The sequence below is a fragment of the Cavia porcellus genome, unplaced genomic scaffold, assembly GCF_034190915.1.
Source record: "Cavia porcellus strain 051 isolate PalLab524CR breed Dunkin Hartley unplaced genomic scaffold, mCavPor4.1 scaffold_10, whole genome shotgun sequence".
Taxonomy (NCBI): domain Eukaryota; kingdom Metazoa; phylum Chordata; class Mammalia; order Rodentia; family Caviidae; genus Cavia; species Cavia porcellus.
This window is the reverse complement of record NW_026947493.1, coordinates 83,975,245-84,001,732: the sequence shown is the minus strand read 5'-3', so window position 1 is coordinate 84,001,732 and position 26,488 is coordinate 83,975,245. Positions and strand designations below refer to the sequence as shown.

Below are 26,488 nucleotides of genomic sequence, written 5' to 3'. Positions count from 1 at the left end.
CTCTTCCATAGGCAGGGTCAGTCTTGTTGGTAGTGAACAACATTCGTAGTTAGTGGCGAGTCTGAGTGCATTGGGCTCATGATGGTTGGATCCCGAGGTGTCCTAGATGCTAAAGTTCTAGGCGGGACCTGGAGTTGCCCAGTGTCCGTCCGGGCGTGGTGTGCCCAGAGCTCCCCCTCAGTGTTCAGCAGACCATGCCTGCTCCGCAGGAGGAACCCCCTCCATGTCCGTACCCATCCCCTGCGCCTGCTCACAGATCCTAATGAAGCTGTGATGGTGCTGAGGTCTCAGTTCTCTTGGCCCAGTCCCAGCGTTGGGTAGCTTTGGATGGAGCTTTGCGAGGATCCCTGTTCTTTAAAGAGCCAGTCTCTGCCTCAAATCTGTGACTGCCTGAGTGGGAGAGTATCCTGCCTTGGCCTCAGTGGTAGCATCTGTGTAGGATCCTGGCCCTGAGGGGTTTCTTATTCTTCCCACAGGCAGGTGACAGACATTTGATTTTGTTGCTTCCCAAGAGCAAGAGACCTTTGCTTGGGCCTTGGAGCTGGGTAGGCTTGCTGTTGAAAGCTACGGGTTAGTAGGAAATAAAGCTCTGGAAGTGATTGGAATCTCTTGCCCGTGTCCTGCAGGGACACAGGGCATATTCTCTGCCCCTTGGACTTCTCTTGAGTTCCTACTCGGACCCATGGGAAAGCTTGGGCGGCAGCTTGAGCTTCTGTTGTTTCTGAGGCACCCAGCAAGTTTTCACTGTCTTGCTGACCCACACTTTCCCTGTAAGAACTCCTGAAAATCTTACTTGCTTTCCTATTCCTGCGTGCACGATGACTGCCTGTTCAGTTTACATCCACAGCCCCAGAGGCCTCAAGGACTTGGGGGCAGGTTGCCGGAAGAGGGCTGGGTCACGGGCTCCTAGCTGATTGGCTGTGGCGTCACTTGGGCGTGGCCTGGAAGGGTTTGTCCCCCTCCTGGCTCCTCCCTTCTCTTTCTACTTTCTGGCCAGGTGAAGCGTTGTCCTGGCTGCCCGCGTCAATGAACGCCACTTTAATCTCGGTGTTCACTTTTGATGGGGTCTGCGGTGGGAGCTGAGATGTGGTGACTCTGATGGGCAGAGGCTGAGATTGTGAAGACGGTTTGTGTGTGTGTGTGTGTGTGTGTGTGTGTGTGTGTGTGTGTGGTGGTTCTGAAGGTCCTTGCAGCCTGTGCTGAAGCCGGAGATTGGTGGCTGCTGGGGACTTTGAGGGCAGGACCCGTCACTGCTGTGCACGACTTTAAGTGAAACAAACACGCAAACAGAGCAGAGGCGAACAAGTGCCCTCTCACCCGCTGCTGCCCTCAGCAGAGGCGCTTTGGATGCCAGCACCTTGCTGCCTGCTGCAGGCTCTGCCCTCTGTGAGTCCTCCTCGTCCTTGATGCCCGCTCACAGGCCGGTTTGGAAAGTACACAGCGACCCGCCCAGCTCCCTCTACAGCCTCAGCCTAGGAGCTGGCGCTGACAGCTAATTGCCACTGCTGATTGCTTTGCTGACAGTGCTTTGTGGCTATTTCAGCTTTTCCTGAGAGTTCCTTAATTAGAGAAAATGACTTTGCGTGCTGTCCCATCAGCCTCCTGTCTGATGTTATTACCCGTGTCGGAGAATCAGGCCATCTTTCCAGTTGTTCTTGCCGAGCTGGTAAGAGGTTTGCAGCCGAGGCACAATGTGCTCGGAGCTGTCCTGAGGGGATCTGTCCTTGGTCTACAGGAAGAGAAGACACTGTCCTCCGCAGGCTCAGAAGTACCCGAGACCACCAGGACTCCTGGTCATGCCACAGTGTCCCATGGAAATTTCCCACTTCTCGTGGCCACTGTCGTGATAACATGTTAACTCTCTGCAAGGAGAGGCCGCAGGATCCTTGGATATTGCTTTTGTCACCAAAAAATGAAAGCTTCTTTTATCTTCCATGGGAGAAATACAGAGCCCAGCTGAGGGTGGCTCACGTGCAAAGCCTTCCTGCTCAGCAGTGTGAGCTCTTGCACTGCATTAGATGGAGGGGCTCACATGCCTTTGAGTTGTAAGCTTGTAGGGTTTGACAGCTCTGAAAGCCGGAGTTTCTCGGCTCATGGTCCTTCTGAGGTAACTCTTCGGAATACTGTGTTTGGGGACAGCATATGCGTAGTTCCTGTGGCTGTCTGCATGGAAACCAGGTGTGGAAGCTTTAAAATCAGATTATTTTTCAGATAAATACCGACCCTCCTGCTTCCTTATTTCTGGCATGAATTCACTGTATCCAAGGTTTGTCGAGCTCTGTGGGCGCCCTCGGGTTAGGGGGCCGGGAGGGGCGCACTCCTCGAGGTGCAGCGCTGTAGTCCGGGCATTAGCACTTCCCATGCAGCGCTGTGGTGTTTCTTCTGGAGTCCCCGGTGTTGGAGTAGGAAATAAAGGAAGCAGGGTGGACCCTGGGTTGGAAAAGTAAGAGGACAAGACTGTAGAGGGTCCAGGGTGAGTCCACACACGGAGGAAGGTGTGTGTGTGTGTGTGTGTGTGTGGGTGTGTAAGGGCGTGAGCACTGTTACACAGGTGGAGGAAGGGCGCACAGACATGGCACGTGACTGGGAGCTGAAGAAGGGCTCCATGGAGCCCACACATGGAGGGCAAGTAGTGGGCAGGAGAGGCGGGACAGCGAGGATCATCTTTCCTGCGGGTCTGTCTTTGCCGCCTCAGCTAAAGGAGAAAGAGGGCCAGCCTGAGGCTTTATGTCCTTCAGTCCTGGCTGAGTGTGATATGCCAAGGGTGCGGATCCACCCATATGACCCCCCTTGGAAAGAAGAGCAACTCCCTCCATTTTGGATAAACCTGGCTGTATCTGCATGCACTGATATGTACAGAGCTGGCTGGGCTTTCTTTGTGCCTTCAGTTGGCTGTAAGCAATGTGAGTTGTGCTGGCTGAGGGGATGTGTCATCTCTGAAGCAAAGGACAGGTCAGTGATACCCTGCCCAGTGACTCCTTAAATCTGTGGCTGAGCTGGGCAGGATGGAGAGCAGTGCTCCACGCTGTCAGCTGGGACAGAGCCTCCAGAAACAGGCTGTGACTGCCCAGGGCAAACAGGATTTGCAGCACTGACCTGAGCTTATCAGATGCCACCTCAGTTGTTACGCGGATCGCTCTGTGTTTCCTGCCTGCTGCATGACGCAGAGGTGATCTCAGAGCTCCTACCCAGCCCAGCTCATGGCAGTCACAGCCATGCATTTCCCAACACTCTGTCACTCATAGAGAATCAATAAAACCCAGCTTGGGCTCTGGATCGTGGCCTTTGTCCCATGAACCACCACCTTGGCTGGACTCAGGACCCCTCGGCTCCCTGTAACCTGAACATGTCTCAATGTCTTTCTCCTCACTGTGGTTGCACCGGAAGTGGTGGCTTGGAATTAACTCACTAGAAGTCCAGTACCTTCTCCTGGGGATTACAGACACCTCCCTGGACCGTGCCGAGGACGGGAAAGGAATCTCTGTACCAAGTGTGTGTGTCTGCACATTGCACGAGGAAATTCAGCTTCTGCGTGGGATTCGTGGAGGCCACTCGGTTTCAGTGATTAAATCTTGCATGTGTGAGGAAAGGATGGAGGTGCCAGTCAGTCCGTGTGCCTGGTGCCCCCTGGAGAGGTTCCTGGGGTAACCTTGGGTGGTGTGCACATGGGACAGCCAGAGGAGATGTTCCCACCGCGGGACACTGACTTCACTAGCATTCAAGAGAAAGGAATTACTGTCCCTGGGAGACAAGCCTGGGGACTGTGGGAGCCCGAGTATGGCTTAGGCTCACCTGGGCACAGGCCCACGGCGTGGCCCATTCGCCTGGCAGGTGTGTGGGAGGTCGGCCTTCAAGGCACCTGCAAACCTCCGCCTCACCCTCTGCTTCCCCTTCTTAACGTGCGGCTTTCCCCACGCTTGTATTTAACTGGCACTGTCCTCATGAAGGACTCCCACTCTAGAAATCACAGCAAAAACTGCAGAATAAAACACTTAGTTAAAAATGAATGAAAAAGCTCAACTGTGCCAGGCTCCTCATCTGTGCATTCCTGTGTCTCACCCTGAGCTTGTGGACCCTGGGCAGCACACCCACCAGGAGTCCACTGAGATGGCATTTCCCGTCCATCGCCTGACTGCAGGGCGGGGCACAGGAGCCTGACCACTGCCCATCCTTGATGCTCTTTGTCGAGGTGCTTGGGTAGTGGTTGAAGACTCCTTAGATCATGCCCCAGATGTGGCAGACCTGACCAGAGCCATGTGGTTACTGGGGCATCCAGAGACAGCTTTTGAAGCTCATGGACCTCTCCAGATGGCAGGATTCATGGTAAGGTGCCTAGGCAGAGGGCTTCCTACCGTCTGCAGCAATTCTCCTGGCTCAGCCTCCTGAGTGCTGGGAATACAGGCGTGTGCCACCACACCTGGCTCACAGGCACTTTTCTTGCATCCTGGTTGGGAAGCTTTTTTCTGGATAAAACAGAAATGTAGACGACCCTAGCTAAAATATCCCTTCCAGGGCCGGGGAGAGGCTGAGGTCTGTGAATCTCCCCCGTCATTCAGGGCATTGGAGAAAGAAAACGGCAGCCTGCTTTGTCCCCTTCTGGAATGGTTCTGTTTCTGTCTTCAAGCTGAATTTTGTTGTGTGGACCTGAGAGTTACAGCGTGATATTATGGGGTGGGCAGATAGGAAACTGGTTGCTATAGTGAAGCAGATTAATACATTTATCATCTCACAAAGTTACATGTTTTGGACCAGAACATCAAAAGATCTCCTTATCTGACAGGATCCCTGGAACAGTGCAGATTTATGAAGTTCAGTGCTGATTTCATGCATCACATCTCTAAGCCTGTCCAAGCAGCACGCTGGCTGCTCTGGTCTAGTGACCACGTCTCCTCGAGGGGCCACCGTGAGCCCTTGCTTGGCCTCTGCCCACATGCACTGCCTCCAGGCAGCAGTGAGGCCAGGCTGTGTGTTTCTCTCTGGAGATGTTACTCTAATTGCTAACTCCTAAGCAGCAGAGCTCAGGTCTCGGGAAGGATTGCTTTATTTTTATTTTTAGTTTTAGTTTTTGGTACCAGGGATCAAACTCATGACCTTGAGCTTGTCAGGCAGGGCCTCATGCTGCTGAGTTGGATCCCTGGCGGATTGCTGTTTTATAAATTCTTATTGTCTGATGTCTCTGCTTCATGGAGAGGGGCCGGGACCACCAGTGGTTTGTCTTAGACTCAAATCAGTAACTTTAGCTTCTTGACATTTTGTGTGACGCTTGGCAGAATTAACGCACTAAAATTTTTTAGTAGCGTGTGTGCAGGGCATAATGATAGCACGTAATGCGTCCTGGTCCTTTCTGCTTCCCCTTCCGGTCCTGTCCGCCTCCTCCCTCCTCTCGGGTATTTGAGCTACAAGCAGTAACTAATCCCCTGGGGCAGAGACATATTTTCAAAATTTCCTATCTTTTTTCTTTTAATGAGGGAATTGAGGGTAAAGTTGACCTCTGCTTTAGAGAGGTTTTTCTTCTCTTTTTTTTTTTCCTGGCTGGCCCTGAGAATGAAATGGACATAAAACAGATGCACAGAGGAAAAGGACTCAGACTTTAGTACGTGATTTACGTGACGCAGGAGCCTGCCCAAGAACACGCAGACCTGAAGAGGCGGCTCAGGTCGCATGCTCTTATGGGACCAGGACCCAGAGCAGGAGGTCGTGGCGTGGGCCTGGTTCCAGGGACACCTGGGCGGCGTGGTGACCAGGGAGACAGGACTGGTGCCCCTCGGTGACTTCTCGTCGTGGTGGGGAGAAGGACGCTTCCTGCCCATCCAGTGGACGCCTTCATAGGGAACTTCATCTCCTGCTTTTCGGGGACAGGGTGAACTTGCAGCTGTTGGGTTTCTTCTGTTGTTTGCTTTAAAGTGCTTTTTATTCACATTGGCCCGCATTCCAGAGCAGCTGGCTGGGGAGGCGCATTTTACACCTACAGGTCAGAGGTACCCCTTGTAAACTGCTCCTGCTGGGCACAGATCTGCATCTGCAGTCCGCTGTTCCTGTCTCTGATTCAGACAGGAGTGGCCTCGTCCTGCTGTGCACCGTGGGACAGTGGCAGGGAGAACCCATGGCCGATTACCTACTTGTCTGTGTCTCGGTTTTGACGCTATTCTCCTGGAGGGCTGAGGTTGTCTTACTGGGGGATCCTCAGTGCCTGGAATATTGCTCGCACACATTAGGTGCTCAGCTAACAATCTTGTTAAGAGGTGAGAGTAGTCATGGCAACACTTCCTAGCTCCTCGGTCCCCTCTTCCACATGCCAGTGACATGGAGCTGTTGACTGTAGGAATCATGTCCATGACAAATAGACAGAGAGGGCTTGTCTGACCCTCCTGGCTGTGTGACTGCTGCCCTGATGAGTGACTACACTTGCATCTTACTGGTTGATCCTGGAAACGCTGGGACTGAGCGCAGTGCTCGTCCTCAGGAGGTCCAGCGTCTGCTTGGGGAAAGTGTCACCCAGTGAAGGGAGACGAGAGCAGCACCCAGCAGCCCGCGGGAGACTCACGCGTGTGTGTGGCGGGGACGGGAAGCACTCACAGACTAAGCTCCAGCTAAGCAGGATGCGGGGGTAGAGGCCCCTGGCATTTCTTTGTTTCCCTGGTTTCCTGTACTTTTCAGGTATTCTGGTTTTTTTTTTTTAATGTAAGAATCTAAATCCAACCCCCGGCCGAGGGACGACTTGTTCTCATCAGCTGGAGTAGAGCGTGAACCCTGGCAGCACTGTTTCACCAGCTCTGTCCTTTAAATAGTCAGGTAATTACCTGGCAGGCACGGCCGCCTCCCTGCTCACCTCTGCCGGAGCTTGGGGTTCTCAGGTTCCAGGGCTCGGTTCTCAAACCATTTGCTTCCGTAGCTCAAACCACTTGCTTCCGTAGCAAGTGCTCATGCGCTGACAGAGTACCAGGCCTGGTAAACAGCCCTTTTCCCTTAATAAGGATTTTATGTTGGGGGGATCAGGGGTTTAGCTCAGCGGTGTAAGCGCCTGCTTGGCGAACTTGAGGTTGTGAGTTCAATCCCTGACACTAAAAAACAAAACAGTTTTATATAAGTTGGAATAGTTTCATGAGTACAGAAAAGTTGCAAAGATGGTATTGAAAATTCCTGTGTTTCCTTCGTCTAGCTTCCTCTATTATGAATTTCTCTCTCTTTTTTTGTTTTTGAGACACACTCTCACAATGCAGTTCAGACTGGCTTTGAACTCACTTTGTAGCCTATGTTAGCCTCAATTTGAGGTGACCCTCCTGCCTCAGCCTCCTGAGTGCTGGGATGATGGGTGTGCACTGCCGTGCCTGACGCTGAACTTCTTATATACCGGTGTGTTTGTCAAAGCTAGGTAACAACAGTACAGTCGTAGTAGCTGAGCTACAGACTGCTCAGATGTCTTCTGATTTTCCGCTAATGTCATTTTTCTGCTCGAGCTAGGGTGTCACATCGCCCCACTGGCCACATTTCCTCAGTTTCCTTGGACCTGTGGTGGTTCCCAGGTCCTGGGCTCCTCTTCGCTTCCCATGTGGCCCCAGACCCACCTCATCTGTGTCACAGGCCCAGCAGAACTCAGAAGGTCTGCCCTGGAGGACCCTGGAGAGATCTAACGAATTTAACAAAGCCGTTTCACAGGCACACACTTCCGGTCAGGACAGGCAGAGGTCGTTCAGGCGGCCAGGGCCACCGGCTGGAAGTGGCCTCCTGGAGAACCAGGAGGAAGCCAGGCCCTGGGCTTGAGCTCCTTGGTACTGGGCCTCCTGAACTCAACCGGAAGCCAGAGGACAGGGCGGGGCCATCTGTTCCTGGCCACAGATAGAGACAGTGGGTGGAGCTTTGGACAAAATACTTTTTATTTTCCGGTTTTGTTATGTGGCCCTATGTAGTTTTTGAAAGGAGAGATTGTTACCTTTTCTCCAACACAGCAAATTAAACTCTGGACACTGAAAGAAAAGACTTGGAAAAACATTCTTCATCTTCCTTTTGTAGTTGCAAAAGAATTACAAGCACAAGTGGAAGAGAGGATCTCCTGGCCAGGCAGGCCTGGGTCACAGTCTTTATATTATAGACTGAGTTAGGTCGAGATACTCCAGGCAGTCATTCTGGGCAGAAATTACAGCTGTGGCCAGAGACTTGGATGCCAGGCCTCAAGATAAAGACCGAATGACCTGGCCTTACACCTCACCAGGTGATAAGCTAAGTGGTAACACCTGGACCGATAAAGTCTGGCTAGACATCAGTCACCTCTGTGGGTGACCACGACTCTGGGACCCTTCCCTTCCTGAAAAGCTCTTTGTTCTTCCCGTGTGCTCTTGCTATATGACCTGCTTCCTCCCATCCCGATTGGTATTACTAAGCGACTGTACTGGTAATCTTATTGGTTGACTATAGTTTTGTTCCATGTTGTGCCCACCATGTGATTTTGCTTCATAAAGCTTTCTCAGTGAAGTGGGCCGGTTGGCAACCCACAGGGGGGACCTCTGGCAGGAGCTATATGTTCCTCAGTAAATATCTCCTACTTTTGAATTCCGTAGAATTCATTCTTTGGTTTTGGGGAAGCTGACATCTGACAGGTTGAGAGTTACAGCGTCTCCCACATACAACAATCTGCAGGTCCTCTGACATTCCTCTGTCGTGTAGAGCTGCACCTTTCCCAGGGGTTTGTCCAGCGGGGTGTTTTGTTTTATGCTGGGGTGAGTGGGTGAGATTTCTTCCCTCCCTGTCAGATGAGGAGTGGAAGCAACACGGGAGGGTTATCAGCTCTGATTTGCATTTTGTGACGTTCAGTTTGCAGCTCAGGACGTGAAGCTCGTGAGGCTCGAGGAGGCAGCAGGCTGGCCAGCGTTTCCTTTGCTGCATGTGTTTTTCCCGGCCTGGTGTCTTCTATCTTCCTGGCCTGGGTCCTCCCGGGGTCACCCCGGGAGGGGAGGAGCGCGTCTCCGTTTATTTTGGGAAGTGATTGCCCGGAGGCTTTGACGGCAAGCAGAACCCCCTCTGAGGGTTTGAGCGCTGCATGGTGGGGGCCTTGTGGGTGGGGTGGGGGTCCAGCAGAATGGCCTTTGCGGCAGAACCTCCCGAATTATTATCTGTAACATTTGCTTTGGAGGAAATGCAAAGTAGGTGCATTTAAAGGGCAAATCTATTTTTTAAAGAGCCACTTTTATTGTTTAAAAATGACTGTGACTCCTTGGTCTGTTTCTAAATTTCGGTGTGGAAACTCCATTTCCCTGAGGCGTCTCAGCCCCGCGGGATGGTGAGGGAGGTGATGATCTAGTATTCGGGGCCCCGAGTCTGCCCTTCCCGTGCCTGGACGGGGTGCAGCAGAGCTGTTGCTCTCTGGAACTTTGCAGTGTAGAAGCAGCTGTCACAGCCTGCACACGTGCCTCATCCTAATGAGCTGTCTCCGCAGGAGCTCGGCATAATCACTGAATAATCCTTTCCAGTTGCACATTGATTATTTGTGCATGAATTATTTAATGAAGAGACTTAAGTGACCAGCCATGGAGAAGCCCATTTCTGGGGAAAACATTCCTTCTATCCCATCCCAGGTGCCAGTCACTGGAGAACTGAAAGCAAAGGAACAAGATGCTTAGCGCTGGTGACTTTCGCCAGACCCGGCCCCAGGAGAGAGCTGGAAATCGAGGGAGGGGCAGGCTTCGAGGAGCGGCCCTGCAGACTGCTCTCCTGGGGGAGGACCTCAGGCGCGTTGTCCCTGACCGTGGGCCACCCAGGACTCTGCTGCCCACCTTCCGACCTGATACAGGCAAAGCTCACCAGCTTCCAGCTTCCTCTTTCCGGAGCTGTTTTCCTTCTAAATAACCTGACATTTTCTTCCCCTGTCTCTGATGGAGTCTTGGGCAAATTGGTCTTCATCTAAAAGTTTCAGGGAAGACATAAAGCCATGCTCTTTAAAAATACTGTTCTCCATGCCTTAGTGTGGCTCCTTGGTCTCGACTGTGTCTTCCTTGTTTGAGGGTTTGGACTCTGGGAGCTCACAGTAAGTGTTAACTGAAATTGTGGGCAAAGCTGGGAAGGTCCCGTGTGCCACGTCTCCTTATGGAACCGGCACGTCTCGAACTGCTCACTGTAGACACCGAGACCGTCTTATTTTGTGGCTGGGACCTGCACGAGGGTTAATGCGTCTCCTCACTTGCTGTCACAGGCGCCTCATTAGCTGTGATGCAAAGATGACCTCGGTCCTCTGTGACCTTCCCTGTGTGCCTCGGGACCATTTTCCTTATCACTGTGGTGGCAAACCCTGCTCAACTCTGTCACCTTCACATTTCCTCCAGGTCACTTGATGGCCGTGGTGGCCCCTTCAGTTCTCCAGGGTGGTGTTTCCTCTCCCTCAGGCCCTGTCCTTCTGGCCTGCTCGTCCCACTGCCCCTTGCTATTGCCACGCACAGCCTTCTCGGACCACTGCATCGATCAGAGTGTGTCTGTTCATCCGAGCTTCTGGCCAGGCTTTGCCCACAGGGAATCCCCGTCGGTGCCCGATGGGCATATTTTTGTGGGCACCCGCTGGACAAAGGGAGCTCTGCCAGCCCTGCAGACTGGAACACCCGTGTGCTGGATTTGCTTCCCGTGTCCTGTGGGGCAGGAAGGACGCTGTGTGTGGTGGCCTACGACAACGCTGGCCCCTAATTAGTGTTCTTGGTGGCGCGTTTTCCCTTGAGGACAGGTCTTTAGACTTCCAGCTGGAAGACTGCACATACCGTCCCTCCAGGCTGCTAATGTAGAGCCTGATATTCGAAGGACCCTCTGCAGAATTCTCTTCAGAATTCCTAAGTTATAAAGACAAAAGTTTCTCATTACTCCATCCCTTTGGTTAAGGCACATTTCACTGAATTCCCACTGAGTAGCATAATTCTGCCAAATTCTTGGCAAGCCAAGATGTGTGAAATCTCACTGAACAGAGTACCAGGAGCATAGCCACATCAAACAATTTAGGTTGATTAACTTCAGTCCCAAGGGGGAGCAGATTCACGGAGAGCTGGGTGGAAGCCGGGGAAGCATGTCCACAGAGTTTGGGTCCCTGAGGTTGGTCCCCGGGGTGCTCTTGGCAGAATTGGTGAGCTGGGATGTTGCTGGAACAGTGCACATCTTAGGATGCGTGGCGTTGGCAGGTTTTGTGTGACGTCGTCATGAGATTAGCGAGTGGTATTACTTAGAACATATGGTCTCGAAGAGCTGGTGTTGAGTCTTAGTTTGTCTTGCACGTCATGCTTGGTGACAGTTGTCACTGCTGGGAACTATAATGCAGTCTTGCAAGTTGTGGTTTAATTTTCAGGTCCTTTGCATCCTAGCTATGAGGTGCACTGATTTCCCTTTCACCAGAAGAATAAGCACATAGAGCCTCTTGGAGTTCCCTGTCTAGTTAGAATCTATTTTGATTCGTCCCATGAGAGACAGAGAAATCAGGGGGTGAGTGTAGAAGTAACTAACTTTTTAAAGAATTACCGTTTTGTTGAAATCGTACCATATGAGAGCTCTGCATTCGTTATCTGCTAGGCAAGCTGTATACATTACTTTGTCTAATCCCTAACGATCTTGCAAGTCAGTAGCTATTTTTTAAATCTTCATTTTAAACTAAAGAAACTGAGATGCAAAAAATGTTAAATAACAATGCAAAGGCACCTAGCTAAGCAATAATAAAGTCTAGGGCGGTGATGGCGAACCCTTCAGAGCTTTCAGTGATAACAAAGAGCTTGCCGCGGCACGCGTGCCAAAGATTCGCCACCGCTGGTCCAAGCATGTGTGGGACAGACGCCAGCTGGATGCAGTGCCTGGGCTTTATGTGGGCTCTGAAATAGACCCTTGCAGTAGCTGGTACTCTTGATCCTGTTTCACTGGTGAGGAAACAAAGGCAACTTGGCATGGGGATGCCAAGTAATGGTCTGAGACCCCAAGGCTGGGTCTCCATCCCCGAGGAAGGACTCAGACCCCAGCATGGGGCACACCAGGCCTCACACATAATCACTCACTCTGTGATTCCTCTTTAGCCCTTGTTGGACACTTATATCTGTGTCCTTTTAAGTTTTTCAGGTTTTTTAAAAAAATTTTTTTGAGACAGAGGCTCATATGCAGTTCAGGCTGGTCTTGGGCTCACTTTGCAGCCCAGGTTGGTCTTGAACTTGCAATGACTCCTGCCTCAGCCTCCCGAGTGCTGGGGTCACAGGTGTACACCACCACGCCCAGCCTTTTCAGTTTTTTTTAAATACTATTTTTTTCAATACATAATATTCATACTTCTCTTGGGGAATGGGTCCATCTCCACATCATGCATCAGTCGCTTTTACCTCCTGCTGTAGTGCTGGGCTCAGCGTGGGAGGAGAAGGTGCCCCATCGGCCTGATTCGGGGCTGGAGCTAGTGAGGATCGGGGCACTCCTGGGCGGCCTCGAACAGCCCTGGGAACAGGACCTTGTGGTCTTAGGGACTCAGTGCGGGGGACGGGAGAGTGGTGTGGGCAGCAGGTGTGGGGACCAGATTAGGACATCATGGTCACCCTTAGGCCTGAGGCAGAGAACAGTGCCCTTCTCAGCACTGCACTTGGCCCTGGATGAGCACGCTGGCTCCCATGCATCTCGCAAGGAAAGGGGACCCCAGAGTATGTGTTCACGCCAAGGTACTTAACGGGGGCTCCGCTGCTCTTAAACTCGGGAAGCCGAGGGAAGAAGACTGCGTGGAAGTGTTCCCCAGCAGCGCTCAGGAGGGCTTGTGTCTATGTCCATGTCCATGTAATTAAAAAAGGAAATGTCACCCCTTCAGTCAGTGCTATGAGATAGATATGACTCATGTCACACGTACATGGAGGAGGAAGCAGTCCAGAGGACTCGGGCTTCAGCCTCTGGAGGTACAGTGTCGGCCAGCCGGGTTCTGGAGCTGTCCGCTGCATTGCGCCAGGAAGTCTGTGTCCTTCTGGCTTGTGCAGTACAAACTGTTCCCGGCACTGTGGCTGTGACGTGTCGTGGAATGGGCAGGAGGGCGAAGCCGGGGCAGCTGTGGGACTGCAGAGGGTCTCACGCAGCCGTCTGCTTCCTGTTACGGGGACAGCCTGGTTGAATTCAGTGTCTCCACCCGGGGTCTCTCCAGGTTGGCTGGGAGCTGAAGTTCCTGGCCTGCTTGGGCGACAGGCTTCTGTCTGGTCTCTCGGGGCCTTGGCTCAGCAGCTGTGCAGCCAGTGAGCTTGTGATGTCCTTTCTGTGTCAGCCACGTGGCTGGTCTCCCGAAGAGCCATGGGTCAGAAAGGGCTGACTGGGTTTGGGCAGGGGATAACCTTGGTACCCTGGGCTGTGGCCTTCCGGATGTTTACAGCATCAGGGCACAGGGCTGGCGGCCAGCAGCGACGCCTGGATCGCACCTCGTGGCAGTGGAGGAAGCAAGGTTTTCTGTAGTGTGAGCTTGTACATTCATGCCACTGATTGATGCCTCACAAGTGGCCCTGTAACCAGGGCAGGGCGTGTGACCACTGGGGCTCTGAGCTGCAGGGAAGACGGCCTGACTTTGTCCCGGTCAAGGTGCTTAACCTTTCTCCACCCAGGTTCCTCCCGAGTTTTCAGACGGGAATCATAGCAAGCGTCCTTACCTTGGAGTGTTACCCTGGAGATTAGGCAAGAGGAGCCTTGGCACCACTCAGCACATTGCTCAGTGCTCACAGCAACTCAGGGAAGGAGCTGAGCGTGGCAGCCCACACCTCTCATCTCAGCACTGTGGGGGGCTGAGGCAGGAGGATGGGAAGTTCAAGGCCAGCCTGGGTGATTTAGCAGTGTAGAAGGACCCTGCCTTGAAATTAAAAATGGCTAGAGATGTAGCTCGGTTTGCAGCCTTGAGTTCACTCTCTAGTCTCTTCAAACAAAAAACAAAGCATCCCCAAACCCCTAAGTCAGTAAATGATTTGAACTAATGCATACCAGTCCTGGGTGTTGGCTGCGTTTGGTGCAGTGCCCGGGGGTCCTCCATGTGGACGATGACAGCAGTGTCCCTGGGTGTTAAGCTGTGTAGCCGTCCCACCCCAGGACCTTGCCGTGCCTTGTCTGTGTCAACTCTTTAGTCCCCACAGCCATCCCCCATCACTCCTGATGGCGCAAGTACAGATGTCAGCACCCTTGCCGGTCAGTGCAAGGCTGAGGCCTGGGCCATGCGGGAATCTGCGGTGTGGAGCAGCTTGGGTGGCCCCTGCCCGTCATGAGCAAAGGTCCAATCTCTTATCAGCAGGTTTCCTTTGTTAACCTGTGATGCACTGGGTATCCTGTGTCATTTAATATTTTTTACAAGTTTATATTTGAGCAGTAATTTTTGGGGGGTACTGGGGCATGACCTCATGCCTGCTGGGCAGGTGCTTATACCACTGAGCTAAATCCCCAGCCCTTGAGCAGTAATTTTAATCACAGGGTTTCATGCATCCTCTCGACCTGGGCAGAGGATCCTATCGCTTTCCTGATGGAGAAGGGAACAAGGGGCATGAGACCAAGCCCACTGGGGGTGCCGGAGGTGCCAGCGTGTGTGTCTGTGTGGCCTGGCCCAGGGGGAGGGGTCCCCCCCCCGCCCCGATGTGCTTGTGCAGGTGGCTTTGGTTCTTGGGCACCTTGTGTGATGGAAGCGTCTTGCCACACAGTGCTGGCTGGAGTCGTGTCCTTGTCGTGTTAGCAGAGCCTGCGGTGGACCCCAGCCACTTTGGCTGAGCTCACTCCCAGGCACAAGGCCACACTGGGCCTGAGCAGAAGCTGACTGGACCAGTGTTGTTGACACCTCACAGGTGGCATTGCTCCCCACACGCCGACCAGGGGTCCTGCTCTGAAGCCTGCTTTTGCTCTGGATGGTGGTCAGTGTGCAATGTCTGGGCCTCTGTGAAGTCCCATGCAGGGGCGTCCCTGCCTCCTCCTTCTCCAGCTCTCCCTGTACCCCTTGGCCCTCGAAGGTGCTGTCTCTGGAGGTCCCCATCTCCCCTCCCTCTCTGCTGGCCCCAGAGCTCTGAGTCCCTCTTGGCTCACCCTGAACTTTCTTGGCCTCTTCCTTGGAAAGACTCAGGCACACAACCTACTCCTGCTGTGTCAGGGAGACCCCTTCTGCAAGCATCACACATGTCTGGATTAGTTCCTTTTCTTGTTCAGGAGCCAGAATGAGATTTCCAGGTGAAAAGTTTGATTTGTGGGGTTGGTGAAGGCTGACCACCCCTTCTCCAGTGTCCACCACTGGCGGTGTTTCCATGAGGGATGAGGAGCCTCTGATGACTGCAGTTGGCGGGGCCAGGCTGTGTGTCATGTGGTCTCTCGGTGAGGCAGGTACCGCCAGACCTGAGGAGACGGAGCTGTTCTATAAAAATAGGAAGTTGGCCATTTGATGCAAGCTGGAAGATGATTCACCGTGCCCCTGGCCACACTTGAGAAATAACAGCCGACTCTTTCCTTCCGGCCTGAAGCTCAAATGAAACTATTTCTACCATGCCATTTATGGAATGAAATTAAAGGCAAGCCAAGATGTGGAGGGTATTTTTGCCCAGAGGAAATCAGAATGAGAGGGTTAGAGTCAGTCTGAGGGTCTGGTCCACAGTGGGCAGCGGAGGGCTGTTCGCAGCTGTTTATGGGAGGGTGTTGGATCTGGGAGCTGCCCTGGTGGTTCCAGCGATGGAGCAGAGGCTGAGGCTGTGCCCGGGGGAAGCTGCTTGCCCTGATGCATGGGCCTCGGAGATGCTGGCTTGGAACGCAGAAGCCCGGATCTGAGCTGGGTCTCCATTTGTTTCCCCTGATTATACTGAATTCCTCATGGCTGAATTTGAAGTGAAACTGCCCTGCCCTGGCTTCTTCCAAGCTGGCCCAATGCTGCTGTTCCCTGCACTTACTGCAAACCAGGACAGGCCCTGCGGCACCCAAGGCAGAGCCCACCTGTAAATGCTGTTCTGGTTGGAATAAATGCGTGAATGCATGGTGGTGCTAAGATGTTAGCACTTGGTTTGTGCAGAATCCTTGAACAAAAGTGCCAGGTGGATTCCACAGCTATGCACGAGTTCATGCTGGTTCTCACAAACTTATTGTCCGTGGGACTCTACTTACCGTTCAGGGCTGCTGTGAGGAGCTGACTGATGAGAGGCTTTGTCAGACCTGAGTCCAGTAGCCAGAAAATGTGATGTTTCAGGAAGCATCAAAACCAAAAGAACGAGTACAAAACCAAAAGAACCTTGTTACTGTAGCTCTGGCACCCAGGAGAAGAGGGTGGACGTCTGCACATCAGTAGGTCCAGCCTGAGGAGGGTCACACACGTGAGGTCATTCAGTCCCAGGAAGGAATCACATGGGCTACCTGGAGGAGAGTCCGCACACGGAGCAGCCCCGAGAGTCCTTGAGAGTCTGAACTGTCCCTGAAACTGTTCCCGGAACCAGCATTTGTATTCTGAATTTTCATATTTGAAGATTGCGTCACAATTTCAATGATCAGGTTGTACCAAGTTACTTTAGTAAATCAGCGTGCTGCAGTTGGGTAGGGCTGGTTGGTTGTTTCCGTCTGTCTTTAAGGTGCTGCTGGGAGTGTATGGAGTCTCTTGTTTCCCTGCAGGATGAATTGGTGTTGCAGGAAGTGGGAGAGGCAGTCTCCTGGCTCTGGATGTCCACTGCCAGAATCTGTTTCAGGCAGTGATTGCAAATACATTCAGGGGCAATGGTAGCTCTTTTTGAAAGCTGTGTGCTCTGCTCAGTGACATTTGCCGTTTTGTGATCATTATGTTCTTGTAAATTGGAAACCATGTTCTCTGAATTGTTCCCTCTCTGTTGCTTTGCGTGCCATAGCCCACAGAACAGCAAGGTTCCCAGAAGGGTCACAGAAAGGATCACATTCAAGGAAACATTGAAAAGCCAAAATCAGCTACTGGGCATGGTGGCACACTGCTGTAATCTTAGCACTTGGGAGGCTGAGGCAGGAGGATCACCCACCATTTGAGGCCAGCGAGGGCTACATTGTGAGACCCTGTCTCAAAACAAAACAAAATATTTGCTGTATCTCTTAGACAATATTAATTGGAAACCCTGGGACAGCGGCCTTCTCAGCCCGATCACAGGCTGCAGCCCCTGCTGCTCCTCTCCTCCAGCCTTCATCTCCTATGCATCCTACTCAGCCCCACATCCCACTGCCTTCCCAGAGGCCACCACGCCCACACAAGCCTGCCTCGAAGACCCTCTCCTGGGAACCCCGACCTTTGACACCTCTGGGGGCCGTTGCACCTTTAGACCCACCAGAAGAGAAAAGCCTGATGCTGCCCTGGAAGCAGCAGCAGTGAGGAAGGCCACACAGTCAGCATCGGCCCCTGTCCTGGTCATGGAAGCAGTCACACAGCAGGCCTTAGCATGCGTATTGACGGCAAGCTGGCCTGGTTCTCTGAACTCTTGGTCCCGGAACCCTCATGATGACCGTAGGATTCACCAGTATCATTGAATGTGTGTTTCTGGTAAAGAAACCAAAGGAGAAATGTTTAGAGTGGATTTTTCAGTGCCATCTCCTAAGTGACGGAGGCGGGATTTGAACTGGTATCTGGCGTTTAACCGCTCTAATCTGATGCTTCCTTCTGTACACACTGGCCCCTCTGCGTGAGAGGGGTGATATTCCAGGACCCCTGTGACACTAAAATCCTCACTCTCCTAAGCCTGTTTTATGAGAGGGTATAGCACTGCCATGGAGCCTGCACACACCATCGTGGACAATTTAAATAATTGCTAGATTACTTGTAATGCTGAACACAACACACATTGTCATTAGAAGGCATTGTTTAGGGAATAGTGATGGGAAAAAGTCTGCACAGGCTGAGGACAGATGCGACTTCTTTTCAGAGTATCTTCCATCTGTGTTTGCTTGAATCTACCAGCTTGGATCCTGGGCAGACTCGGGCAGCAGGATGTGCGCGTAAATACATGCACGTGTGCTCATGTTACATAGCGCAGAGATGGAGTTCTCACATCTCTTTCTTCTTTCTCTTTTTTTTTTGCTGAAATATAGAACAAGAGCTTGAAAACACTGGAGAGTCTTGTTTCTTATGAGTGACTTCTTTTCGTGAAGCCACATTCTAGGGACCTGTGTGTTACCGTCTGTGCCCATTGTTGTGGTTTGGGTCTGGACGTCCCCCCGAGGCTCACGTGGTCAGTGAGTGGGCTTCTAGAGTCTGTGACCGACTCAAGGCCCAGGGCTGGGGTTCTGGGTGTGAGTGCTGCACCCAAGTGGGTGTGGCCTGCACACAGTGTGAGGCGCGCCAAGAGTCTCCTCTCTGAGCTCCGTTGCTCTTTCTGCTTTTGCTGCCCTCCACCACCACGAGCAGGTGCCCTGCGCCGTGCCACCCTGCCTTGGAGCCAGCTGATTATGGAAGAAAGCTCCACAGACTGTGAGCTAAATAAACCCTTCCTTTCTTCACTTGGGGTGTCTGTATTTTGTCTCAGCAACAAGGGAAAAGTAACCAGGCCACCATCAACCAGAGAGAGCTTAATGATCCAGGGCTCGGAGTGCTTTCATCACTTCCTGTTATGAGAAAAGCTGTTTGAGGAGGCAGTTAAAGATGTGACCACCCGAGAACCCAGAGTGTAGATCCAGGAAGACGAGGGTTCGGTGGGACACTCACAGGGACCTGCCAGGCCTCTTTAAGAAAGGATTTAGGTGGCTGGGGATATAGCTCAGTGGCACAGCATCTGCCTGGCAAGTGCAAGATCATGAGTTTGATCCCTGGTACTCCCCCCGAAAAACAAAACAAAACACAACAAAATGACTTGTAATTTAAATTGCTTTTTATCCATTTCTCAAGTCGATGCACATGTCCTGGCCTGTGCTTTTTTCATTTTGAATACACAGCTCTCATCCTCTACCCTGCCAGTTCCATGGTCTGCTTTGTGCTTTCTGCCCAAGACGGTGTGTGATCACACAGCTCGGACAAGAAGTCCCTTTTGCTTTGGCAAACTTGCTTGCAAACTGGATACATGAGCGTAGCTTTCCCAGTTGGAGAGAAATGTGGAATTTGTCTCGCCTAGCAAGGGAATGTGTAGCAATTTAGGTCACTCCTCACAGTCAGACTGCCCGCAGGGGTGTCATTTAGATGTGGGGTTCCACACCCCGCCTGGACCCTGCACTGCTCTGAGGGTCAGAGCCTCTGTTTCAGAGAGGCAGTGGGAGAGTTTGGGACAGCTCAGGCCAAGGCCTCTTCTGATGGTGACCAGCACCTCAGGGCTCCTGCTTCTCTCTAGGCCTTAGCTGCCATCCATGGAGAGGCTCCTGCTGATCGCCTTCGTCAGTCCGCAGAAACAGTGGGCTGAGTTTAAGTGGGGAAACCTTATCAGAAAAAGGAAAGGAAAGACTCAGGTCTACACAGAGATGAAAGGGTGAAATCACAACAGACCCTGCAGAGATCCAGAAGATCATCTATACCTACTTTGAAAACTTGTATTCTAACAAGATGGAAAACACAGGAGAATCAGGCAGATTCCTACATACGTACGAATTACCAAACCTGAATCAAGAAGATATAAAAATCCTAACTAACCCAATATCAATCAGTGAAGCCAGAGATGTAATTAAAAACCTATTAACAAAGAAAAGCCCAGGCCCTGATGGATTCACTGCTGAATTCTACAAGAAATTTACTGGAAACCTAACACCACGACTACTCCAACTCTTTAATGAAATTGAAGGAGAAGCAATCCTCCCAAATTCATACTTGGAAGCAAGCATTACCCTAATAGGAAAACCAGAGAAGGACCCAACTAAGAAAGAGAATCACAGACAAACTCTGTAATGAACACTGATGCAGAAATCCTCAGTAAGATACTGGCAAACAGACTGCGGCAAATCATCAAGAAGACTGTACACCATGATCAAGTGGGATTCATCCTAGGGATGCAGGGATGGTTCAACATACGTAAATCCATAAATGTAATGCATCATACTAACAGAGCAAAGGACAAAAATCATATGTTCATCTCAGTAGATGTAGAAAAACCTCTTGATAAAGTCCAGCTGAGGATATGTTAAAAATTCCTAGAGAAAATTGGAGTAGATGGTCTTTAGCTCAATCTGATAAAAGCCATCTAGGACAAATCAATAGCCAGCATCGTATTACATGAACAAAACTGAAAGCTTTCACTCTAAAATCAGGAACAAGACGAGGATGTCCACTGTCTCCACTTTTATTCACCAGAGTCCTGGAGACTTTAGCTGGAGCAATTAGGCAAGAGAAAGAAATAAAAGGAACAAAGACAGGAAAAAAATTTGTAGATAACATGGTTCTCTACTTAGAAGACCCCGTGCCCCCCAAAAAGCGAGTGGGACAGGCTGCTGTGTTGCTGTGGGCAGGAAATTTTTTTAAAACTGAGGTCAAGCTTGAACATGAATTTGCAACATGTTCGACTGCAAAAGAGACACGGAGGAGGGTCTGTGGTTTGGCAGAAAGCGAAGTTTAGAAATAGCAGTGACCACGGCAGAGTGGCGGGAAGTGCAGTCCCGACGGGGAAGCCAGGCTCCTCTTAGGACAGAAAGGAATGAGCCTCTGCAGCAAATGAGAGGCCAGAGGAGGGCTCCTGTGCACCAGTGACTTGGGGCACTGATGTGGCCGGCGCTGGCAGGATCATTTGCAGGGGAGAGTCCCGGGGCTGTCTGTGCTTCTCAGCCCTTGCCCCTGTGAGCTGCCGAGTGGGCGTTTTTAGAATTTGATCCGATGGTCTTTCTAGGAATAAGCATCGAGTACAGCTCATCCGGCCAGCAAAAACAAGCAGCCCGGAAGGCGGAGGAAATATTCCAGGGATCCTGAAGAGAAGAGGCAGGCCTGGGAATGCCCACGCGGTCAGAGGGACGCTGATCTCCACCTCTGTCGTCTTCTGGTTTTCATAGCTTTCAGAATTGGGTGAAATGTCAGAGTAAGAGGTCATGGGGGATTTCCTTTGTTGTATTTAGTTTCTCATTGTTTTTTCTAGTTTGAATTTTTAAAATTAAGTTTACTGGTACATTTAGGTATTCATAATGATCACATTCATTACAAGGAATTTGCAGCTATCTAGGATATAACTTGATGCTTTCTTTCCCCATTCTCTTTCTTTCCCTTCAAGCTCTCTTGCCTTCCTTATTTATAAAACCTTTGTCTCCATTCTCTTTCTGCTCTCATCCTTTTCCCCTTCTTTCCTTTCCCCTCCTCTCTCCCTAGTTACCCTTCCCATAAGAACATTTTCTTCCTATTTTATTTTGGTTCTTATTTACTATTATGGTTGATACATTGTGTCAACCGGAGAAGTTTAGAAGCTTAACTGAGAGACTCCGCAGGGCGCCAGGATCCTTACTGTGTAAATATCTTCAGCCTGTGCAAGAGGAGGGCACAGAGATTTTGTGAGTGCTGCACCCTCCCTGGCTGCCACCTTGAAGCACTGTCCTGGTGCCAGCCACCCTGCCTTGGAGCCAGATTTTATGAACTGAAACCTCCACAAACAGTGAGCTAACTAAACTTTCCTTCCTTTATTTTGGGCGTCCGGTATTTGTTCCAGTGATGAGGGAACAGTAACCAAGACATTTCACTTTTAGTTCCTCACATCATAGAAATAATGCAGAATTTACACATGTGTCTGATTTATTTTAGGTTGTAGTCTCAGGTGCATTCATTTAGCTCTTGAGGGCATTGGTATAGGCAAAGAATCTATGAACTAAGTCTCAGTTGCATGGGACCTATTACAAAGAATCAACAACACGGGTCTCACCTTATTAAAAAGCTTTTGCACAGTGAAAGAAACTGCCAACAGAGTAAAGAAACAAATCACAGTGTGGGAAACTTTTTTTACCTGATCTCAGACAAAGGACTACTCTCTAGAATATATAAAGAATTCAAAAAAATCATATCCCTCCCAAATTGAAAAGCCTAGTCCAAAAATAGGCATCTAGAATGAATAAAGCTGGGAATATAGCAAGTGTGAGGTCCTGAGTTTGAGTCCAAGTTACTCTGCCCTCAAATGAAACGAATAGACACTTCTTAGATAAGGAAGTAGAAATGGAAAAAAAAAAAAAGAAAACAAAGAAATGGCAAATGAATATGTGAAAAAATGTTCAGCATCATTGATCATTTGAGAAAAATTGAATGAAAACAACTCTGAGATTCCATCTCCTCCAGAAAGAATGCCTGTTACCCAGAAATCAAGCAATGACAGATGCTGGCAGGACTGTGGGGAAAACGGAGCCCTTCTCCACTGTGGGCGGGAGTGCAGACTGGTGTAACCACTGTGGAAATCAGTGTGGGGTTCCTCAAAAACTAGGACTACAGGTTCCATGCAGCTCAGCTATTACTTTCCTTGGTATTTTCTCAAAAGAAAAGCATCCTATGACAGTGATATATGCACAACCATGTTTATACTTGGCATGGTTTATAATAGCTAAATTTATGAAATAACCCAAATAAATGCTCATCAACAGATGAACAAAGAAAATGGTTTTTGTACAATGGAGTACTACTCTGCCATAAAGAAGGACAAGTTTAAGATATTTTTCTCTGTCTGTCTGTCTCTGTCTGTCTCTGTCTCTGTCTCTCTGTCTCTTTCTCTCTCTTTGGTACCAGGGATCAAACTCATGACCTCGCACTTGCCAGGTAGGCACTTACACCACTTGCTAAATTCCTGGCCCTCACCGTTTTTAAAAATGTGAAAAGTATAGGATCTTTACCTTACCTTTCCCCATCTTGTAGTAGATAAGGACAGATTTCATAAATAGCACACTGGAATTACCAATAAGAGTTCTGACGATCTATCACAGCATAACATATTACTTCCAAACCTAGGGGCTTCATTCAGCAGTCATCTCCACACCTTGTGGTCTCCAATCCCAGCTGGTCCAGGTGGGAAGGCCAGTCGTTGCTCCACATGGCATCAGCCAGAGCCACTTCACTGAAAATTGGAGACCCCGTTTCAAGATGGCGCACTCCTATGGCGGCTGGTCAGCTGGGAGCCTGGGGATGGGGTGGGGTCATTAGGAGGCTCGGGGATTGGGGACCTACTTCCTGTCTCCATGCATGGTGGCTGTGTTCCAAAAGGAGAGAGAGAGACAGACAGACAGACAAACAGATGAGCTATATTGCCATTTTAACTTCAAATGCTAAGTTACCAGTGAAGTTTTCACCATACTTTGTTAGATGTAAGTTGCTAAAGCCTTCCACATGCAAAAGAAGAGGAAGTCAGAGCCATTTCTAGGTGGGAGCAATGCCTCAGACCTTGCTAGTTTGTTCTAAAACCACACAGCACCCGTGGGATCCCTTTGATCTCCCTTGTCATTTGTGATTTTCAGGATTCCTGGGCCCATCCCCAGGACAGGGCCGCACCCGTCCTGTGGATGGGTGGGATGCCTAATGCAGGGTGTGGGGGCCAAGGGAGAAGAGGGAGCTCTGCTGGCCTATCACACATGGACCCCACCCCCAAGAAAGCAGCCCAGGACTTCCAGCGAGTGAGGAGGCAGAGGTGACTACGTGTTACCCACCCCCCTCCCCGCACCAACTGGGCCACTACAGTCTGAGGTCTCTGTCGTGAGTCCTAAGGGCTACATAGCTGATCATTGAGCCAGAGAAGGCTCAGAGGTGGACGCCTGCTTCCAGGGGGTGTCCTTCCTCCTGAAGCAGAGGTCGAAGGTCAGTTCCCAGGCAAGGACAGAAGGCTGGATTCGGAGTGGCGCTGCATGGACCCTGTCTACAGGGAGACATTCTGATGCGTGAATACAGTGGTCCCCAGCGCACCCTTCGGTCCACTGGGCTCTGACTCCCATGCCACTAGACGCCTGGGGTCTAGAGAGGCTCTCAGCTCCAAGGGCATGACGTGCCTGTGCAGACAGCAGAGAGGGGGAGCAGCCACAAAAATGGGATCTGAGATGACAGCGGGAATTGACTTCCTGTGCAGAGTGGCCTTGGGGACTCAGTTGGCCTTGGAGCACTTGGTCTCTGGGGTTTGAAGCCAAGCATGCTCGTCAGCCCTCCCTTAAGCTTGCTCCAAAGGAAACCATCCAGAGAACTCTCGTTTCCTTCCCGTGGGTTCTGCATGGCTGATGTTCCGCCGTAGGGCTCTGGCTGGTCTTTAATTTCAAATGCAGGGGAGAGAGGCTGTTGTTCAGTCTGTTAAGCCCTTCCCACTGATGGAAAGACCATATTTCAGTGCTTATCGGTCTCCCAGGTTTCTGAGAGTTATTTTTGAGTTATTTAGAAAAAGCTGAACATTTTCCGGATACAATTCCAAACCCCTTTCGCTTGAGAGCGTCCGCATTGATTAGCTCTTCTATGAGGCAGTCTTTGCTTGTCCTAGAGCCTTACGTCATTTCTTCTATAAATACTAGTGTCCGATAGCGTCGTGACTTGTATGGCTGTGCTGTTTGTTAAAACTGTCATCTCGCCACGCACTGGCAGAAGTCGGCGTCTACACCACCACTCCTGGAACAGAAGCCTGTACGGTGGGGACTGTGCATGGTGTCTTAATTAGGGGTTTTTCTTGGTGTAGCCCATTAGAAAGGTTGAAGAACTGGACATGCAGAGCTGTCTAAGGAGAGACAGGAGCTGGCTTTCTAGACGGTAGACGAGGGATTGGTGTCTTTCCTCTCATCCGCTCCCTTGGTGCCCTCGGGTTGGGGACGTCAGGTGGGGTGTTGTGCAAATAACATCACAGGGCCAGGCACAAAAGAGCACGTGCAGGCAGAGGGTTCAGGAGAGCTTAAGGGAAGACTGTTCCCAAAGGTGCTGCTGTGGCCACTCTGAGGTCCCCACCATCCCTCATCCTGCAGGGAGCCAGCCTTGGAGGTTGGCGAGGACACAGGGCAAGTGCTGTGTCCTTAGCAGCAGAGCTCACCCACCCGGCCACCAGGAAGACGGTGGGAAGAGCACTCCTCCCGGCACCTTCTTCCCGACGCGCTGGGGGAAGCCAGGCAAAGCCCAGGCAGGGCCAGGACGCCCTTTGCTGCACGCAGTGAAGCCGGCTTCTTGGGATCGGAGCAGTTGGAGAAGGGAAGAGCACAAGTGCGAAGAGGCTGATGGAAAACGATGGCCACGGGGGTCGTGTCCCTTCGTCCTGGGGTCCTCTTACACGCAGATGGCTCCGTGGTGAATTGAGCACGAGGCTCCCTCTAGTACAATGAAAATTCAGAGTGAATGCAGTTCCTTCCCAACTCTCCTCAGCTCGAGGACGAAGGGAATTTTAGACTCTGTTTGTGGCTCTTGTGAAGCCACGGCACAGGGCTGTCCCCCTGCTAAGTATCTTACTGAAAGATTAGAGTCGTATTTCAGTGATCCACGCACGCCCGTGTTTATGGCAGCACAACTCACAACAGCTGAGTCTTGGAGGCAGGCTACACGCCCATCAGCAGATGAATGGATAAAGGAAACGTGGGGTTTACACACAGTGTTTACACATGCTCTGCCATTAAGAAGGGTAAACTTGACTCATTTGCAGGAAAATGGATGCACACTGAGCCCATAATGTTAAGCAAAATAAATCAGACCCAGAAGGTTAAATATCGTAGTGTAATTCCTCTTATGTGAGAAACCCAAGCTATAAATACATTAAAGACCAAAATAAAAGATAGGTGATAGCAGTTTGGAAAGTAGAGCTTTTGCAGATGGGAAGTGGATCTAGAGAGAGACAGAGAGAGAAAGGGAAGGGAGGAAGCAAGAGAAAGAGAGAGAGGAGGGAGGAGAAAGTACAAAGGACTAAAATGTTATACTTACCGAGTGTATTCACTATGTATGGCGAAATGCACGAATAGAAAAGGAACCTCAGGGGTGTTCACGGCTGTAGCCTGTCACACGGAGCCCGCCTGCCTGGACAGTGGCTTCCAGCCTGTGGGCCGGGCTGCGAGGTTTTGTGGTCGGCCTGCCCAGCCCTGAAGCACCCAGAGGACTCGGCATTGGGCAGGTTCACGATGCTGTTCCCAAGCTGTGACTTAGCAACACTTTTGGATATTTTGTCTTTGAGATGCAGCAGACTCCTTAAAAATAAGTGACTTTCCCTCTGATACTGGAGTCTGTGTACATGCAGGGCTGAAAAGTTCCTTATGGTCACTCGATTTGAAAGTCACCTTAATTTACCGTGGGCCCGGAAGTCAGGTATTGCAGAGGTACCCGCTGGGTGGGCAGTAAATCCGTGCTGTTACTGCCCTTGTTTAATTCAGCGGTAAGAAAAATCCATCTTTTCTGAAGTGGCAGGCTGTCAGGATGACTGACATTGCTTTCCTTTCATGATGCAAAGAAAGTTCCCGAAATATTTTTAATTAAAATTTTTAATCTTTTCTTCCCTTCTCTAAAAGCATGCTGTGGAAAAATACTATTTTAATTAGAAAAACATTTAACCTCATAAAACTAAAATATACCTGAGTAAAATCAGGAAATGCAGTAAGCAGAGTCAAACATCAGAAGGGGCCCTTGAGGTTTCTTGTACGTGTGTGTTCAAGAAATTTCTCGTGAGATGTGCACATTTGCGGAGCGGACGCTGAGGGAGTCCTGTAATAAGCA

The 26,488-nt window shown here is 50.8% G+C and overlaps 1 protein-coding gene across 3 annotated transcripts in view; it reads left to right on the top strand.

Annotated features, from left to right (window-relative positions):
- Positions 1-26,488, top strand: part of Ncald (neurocalcin delta) — a 265,706-nt gene that overhangs the window by 29,353 nt on the left and 209,865 nt on the right. The window lies entirely within an intron of this gene.